The sequence below is a fragment of the Bos grunniens genome, chromosome 15, assembly GCF_055505025.1.
Source record: "Bos grunniens cultivar Pamir isolate PY7600 chromosome 15, Bosgru_T2T1.0, whole genome shotgun sequence".
NCBI lineage: Eukaryota > Metazoa > Chordata > Mammalia > Artiodactyla > Bovidae > Bos > Bos grunniens.
The window spans coordinates 79,218,713-79,224,443 of NC_141179.1; the positions used below are offsets into that span (position 1 = coordinate 79,218,713).

The following is a 5,731-nucleotide window of genomic DNA, read 5'->3' on the forward strand; positions in this document are numbered from 1 at the left end:
CAACCCAGGGATATAACCCATGTCTCCTGCATTGCAGGTGGATTCTTTACCAGCTGAGCAACAAGAGAAGCCCGAGTACATCAGGCAGAATGCCAGGCTGGATGAAGCACAGGCTGGAATCAAGATTGCTGGGAGAAATATCAATAACCTCAGATATGCAGATGACACCACTCTTATGGAAGAAAGTGAAGAAGAACTAAAGAGCCTCTTGATGAAAGTGAAAGAGAGTGGAAAAGTTGGCTTAAAACTCAACATTTAGAAAACTAAGATCATGGCATCTGGTCCCAACACTTCATGGCAAATAGATGGGGAAACAATGGAAACAGTTACAGACTTTATTTTTTGGGGTTCCAAAATCACTGCAGATGGTGACTGTAGCCATGAAATTAAAAGACACTTGCTCCTTGGAAGAAAAGTTATGACCAACCTAGACAGCATACTAAAAAGCAGAGACATTACTTTGCTGACAAAGCTCTGTCTAGTCAAAGCTACGGTTTTTCCAGTAGTCATGTATGGATGTCAGAATTGGACCATAAAGAAAGCTGAGCACCAAAGAATATATGCTATTGAACTGTGGTGTTGGAGAAGACTCTTAAGAGTCCCTTGAACTGCAAGGAGATCCAACCAGTCAATCCTAAAGGAGATCAGTCCTGAATATTCATTGGAAGGACTGATACTGAAGCTGAAACTCCAATATTTTGGCCACCTCGTGCGAAGAGTTGACTCATTGGAAAAGACCCTGATGCTGGGAAAGACTGAAGACAGGAGAAGGAGATGACAGAAGATGAGATGGTTGAATGGCATCACAGACTCGACGGACATGAGTCTGGGTAAACTCCGGAAGTTGGTGATGGACAGGGAGGCCTGACGTGCAGCAGGCCACGAGGTCTCAAAGAGTCGGACACGACTGAGTGACTGAACTGAACTGAACTGAACTGAATCATAAGCTGTGGAAATAACTTTCCCTACTCTGATTTTACCATTATTTCAAATAATGATGACAGGGTCATATTCTTTGTAAGCCAAATTTCAAATAAAATCTGCAAAGTCTGCATGTTCAACAATGCTTTTTAATATTAAAATCAAATAAAAGTAGTAACAAACTGGATGACAAAATAAAACATTTTTTTAAATAGTAGATATTTGTGAAAAAATGCTCTAAAATATCTAACTATAGGATATTTTAATTATGAAATCTACACATACAGAAGCATGCGATTCTTTTCTTTAAAATAAGACGTCTTTTACTACTCTCCCTTTGACACCATGAGTATATTAAATTCTTGCAAAGTATTAATGAGACGTGTCTGTAGTCACAGATGATTATATTCATAGAAGTTCATATATCAGATGAAGGTGTGTTGAATACATACATAGCAGAGGAAAGCACTCTTTAAACACTGAAGTGCTCAATCATAACACATACATTAAAATATCAAAATTTGCACTTCAGAGAAACATTTCCTACCACAAAAGAGCTTCTGCACCAGCTAAAAAGTCACTAAAGAGATACTATCTACTACCACCAAACACTATGAAACATGAATGTGTATTTTCTCCTTTAGAATCATATTCAAGCCTGTGCAATAAAACACATTTTTTTTTTAATTCACATGGCAATACTTCTGGTGGAATGGTGTAGCTAGCCATGTGCTTTTAAATAAGCTTATACTCATTTTAATTTTGTTCTTTAAAAGAATGAAAGGAAAAAATAATAGCTAAATGACTAGAGAAGATTAAAAACCAGTGATTGAACTTCTGGGACAGCAGTGTTCCACGATTTTGTAAAAGCTTCTTTACTAAGTTATACAAATATATGTAATTAAAAAAAATGATACTGATGAAACTTTGCAGGAAAGGAATGGAGACACGGATGTAGGGAATGGACTTACACAGTGCGGGCAGGAGAGAGTGAGATGAATGGAAAAGTAGCATCAACATATTTACACAGTCAGGTGTGAGATGGATAACTGGAGGGAAGCTGCTGTGTAGCACAGGGAGCCCAGCCTCAGGTGATGACCTGGAGGAATGGGGTGGGGGAGGGGAGGGAGGTGGGGGAGGGAGAGGATATAGGGATAATCATGGCTGCTCTGTGTGGTGTTGGAGAAGAATGCTGAAGCTGAAACTCCAATATTTTGGCCACCTGATGTGAAGAACTGACTCATTTGAAAAGACCCTAATGCTGGGAAAGATTGAAGGCAGGAGGAGAAGGGGACGACAGAGGATGAGACGGTTGGATGGCATCACCAACTCAATGGACATGAGTTTGAGTAAACGCTGGGAGTTGGTGATGGACAGGGAGGCCTGTCGTGCTGCAGTCCACGGGGTTGCAAAGAGTTGGACACAACTGCAAGACTGAACTGAACTGAATTGAAAAATACAGTATAAAAAGAAGTGGTTAACTTCTAAACTGGGAAATGTAGAGATCTTTAAAAATTTCTCTGATAACCCTGTGGCCAGTATTTAAAGCATTTTTAAATAAACTCCTCACACTACTTTTTTCAGTAATAATTTTCTCGGTGCTGCAATCACATTCTTGTTCTGAAGGCTGTATATCATGGGATTGAACATAGGAGTCACTATGGTGTAGAAGAGAGAGAGCAGTCTGTCAGTTCCTGCAGAATGTCTGGATTTGGGCCTTAGGTATACAATGGCAGCAGATCCAAAGAATAAAAGCACAACCAACAGGTTAGACGAACACGCAGAGAAGGCTTTGGCTCACCCTCTGGCTGTGGGAAACCTCAGAATAGTGGAAATGATTTTGCTGTAAGAGGAAAGGATCAACATAAAAGGTACAGCAACAAACAACAGAGCTACTGCATAGACTGATAGCTCATGTGCAAAAGTGTCTCCACAGGCCAGCTTCAGAATGGGGGGAATGTCACAGAAGAAGTGGCTAATCTCATTCGAATGACAGAAATGCAGAGAGATCTGGCACCTTTGCCCTATCTGCACTGGGATTCCACTGACCCAGGAGCCCACAGTCAGCTGGAGGCACGTCTTTGGGATCATGACAAGGGGATAGTGCAGAGGGTCACAGATGGCCACACAGCGGTCATAGGTCATCACTGCCAGGAGGAAGCACTCAGTGGCCTCCAGCATAAGGAAGAAGCACACTTGGGTGGCACAGTCCAGCACAGAAATGCTTCTGTCTTGAGTCCAAAGGTTGACCAGAATCCTAGGGAGAATGTCGGGCACATAGCAGATTTCCAAGAAGGAAAAATTTGCCAGGAAAAAATACGTGGGTTTGTGCAGTGCTGGGTCAAGCCAAGTTATTATTATTAAGAGACTACTCCCAATTAAAATAATGATGTAAGTGATGGTGAACACCCCAAATAATATCCCTTGGCGGTTTGGAAGATCAGAAAACCCTGGTAGTGCAAATTGTATCACTGTGGACATATTGTCTTCTGCTTGCATCTCCTCATATTTCATCTGTGGGAATGATTCAATCAGAGGGGTACTGTCATTTCATTTTTATTGACTCTTTTTGTGTGTGTGTATAAACTAGATTATATGTTTTCTTACTTTTCATTTCCCTATAAAAACCAAACTTATAATGCCAGGTGCTCTAAAAGTACAGAGAAGTATACTTTTATTTATGTATTTATTTATTTTTCCTGTGTAAATTTTATTTTATTTTTTTTTGCAAAGAATTTTTTTTTTAACTTTACAATATTGTATTGGTTTTGCCATATATCAATATGAATCTGCCACAGGTGTACACGTGTTCCCCATCCAGAACCCTCCTCCCTCAACTTCAGTCTCTGTTTTCTCTACCATATATTATTGTATTTCTTTGATTCTGAAGACATGTTATTGCAATTTTGCTATTCATCTGAACACTTAAAAATTCAAATTGAAAATTATGTTCAATTGTAACAATGATTTAATGTTTCAACGGATATGCTATTTTCACATCTCTATTCTGTTTTCCTATTATCAATTCAAAATTAATTTTATTGTTCCTGTACATATTTTGCAAGCCACTTAAAATTATTTTGGGGATAAAGATAGTTAATTTTTAAAATGATGATCTTTCAGTGGTATTTCTAAATCCTGTTTGTCTTTGACATTAGGCATATGTAGCTCTTTTACTATAAAACCAAATTAATGAGCTGACCATTGAGTATTATGTGATACTATTTATTTTTTAAAAGGGTGTATTTCAATGCAATGTCTATGAAAGCAACAGTCATAGTTTTTTTTAAAATATATAATTTCTGTTTTTATTCATGCATTTATTTTAGTTTGGCCACATGGCATGTAGGATCCTAGTTCCCAGACTAGGGATCAAATCTGGACCCTTGCAGTGGAATCAGGGAGAGTCAACCACTGGACTAACAGGGAAATTCCAGTAGTCAAAATTTTTAATTCAGATTTTCCAACTTGGAGAAAAGAATCATTAAGCTGGTCTTTCTGTCCAGGAACACCCAAGAGATAAGAAGTAGGTATCTCTGGCCCTTATGTTCCAGCTAGGAGTTCTAACTAGAATGCTCACCCCTCACATACTTACTGCATGAAAGAAACATCAGCCACAATTCATCTCTGATCTTCCTAAATTACTCACATCCTTGATAATTGTTGTTGTTCTGCTAGCCCCATTTAATCCATTCATTCTTGTGTGTTTTTTTTTTGTTTTGTTTTGCATTTTTGTGTCTGTCTGTTTATGTGAATGAGAATATGTTGAATTGAGGTTGCCCGTCTTTGTTAAGTACTTGTCCTTTACTATAGCTAGATTTTAAGATTCTTATGATATTCCAGATGTTCAAGCTCGTTTTAGAAAAGGCAGAGGAACCAGAAATCAAATTGCCAACATCCGCTGGATCGTCAAAAAAGCAAGAGTTCCAGAAAAACATCTATTTCTGCTTTATTGACTATGCCAAAGCCTTTGACTGTGTGGATCACAATAAACTGTGGAAAATTCTGAAGGAGATGGGAATACCAGACCACCTGACCTGCCTCTTGAGAAACCTATATGCAGGTCAGGAAGCAACAGTTAGAACAGGACATGGAACAACAGACTGGTTCCAAATAGGAAAAGGAGTATGTCAAGGCTGCATATTGTTACCCTGTTTATTTAACTTATATGCAGAGCACATCATGAGAATTCAGGGCTGGAAGAAACACAAGCTGGAATCAAGATTGCCAGGAGAAATATCAATAACCTCAGATATGCAGATGACACCACCCTTATGGCAGAAAGTGAAGAGGAACTCAAAAGCCTCTTGATGAAAGTGAAAGTGGAGAGTGAAAAAGTTGGCTTAAAGCTCAACATTCAGAACACGAAGATCATGATATCTGGTCCCATTACTTCATGGGAAATAGATGGGGAAACAGTGGAAACAGTGTCAGACTTTATTTTTCTGGGCTCCAAAATCACTGCAGATGGTGACTGTAGCCATGAAATTAAAAGACGCTTACTCCTTGGAAGGAAAGTTATTACCAACCTAGATAGCATATTCAAAATAAGAGACATTACTTTGCCAACAAACATCCGTCTAGTCAAGGCTATGGTTTTTCCTGTGGTCATGTATGAATGTCAGAGTTGGACTGTGAAGAAAGCTGAGCAGCAAATAATTGATGCTTTTGAACTGTGGTGTTGGAGAAGACTCTTGAGAGTGCCTTGGACTGCAAGGAGATCCAACCAGTCCATTCTAAAGGAGATCAGCCCTGTGTGTTCTTTGGAAGGAATGATGCTAAAGCTGAAACTCCAGTACTTTGGCCACCT

At 39.0% G+C, this 5,731-nt stretch overlaps 1 pseudogene across 1 annotated transcript; it reads right to left on the reverse strand.

Annotated features, from left to right (window-relative positions):
* Positions 1–2,487: 2,487 nt before the first annotated feature.
* On the reverse strand, positions 2,488–3,714 carry LOC147358619 (olfactory receptor 10AG1-like; annotated as a pseudogene). The gene has a single exon (XR_015142503.1). The product of XR_015142503.1 is annotated as an olfactory receptor 10AG1-like (transcript).
* Between the last annotated feature and the right edge of the window lie 2,017 nt (positions 3,715–5,731).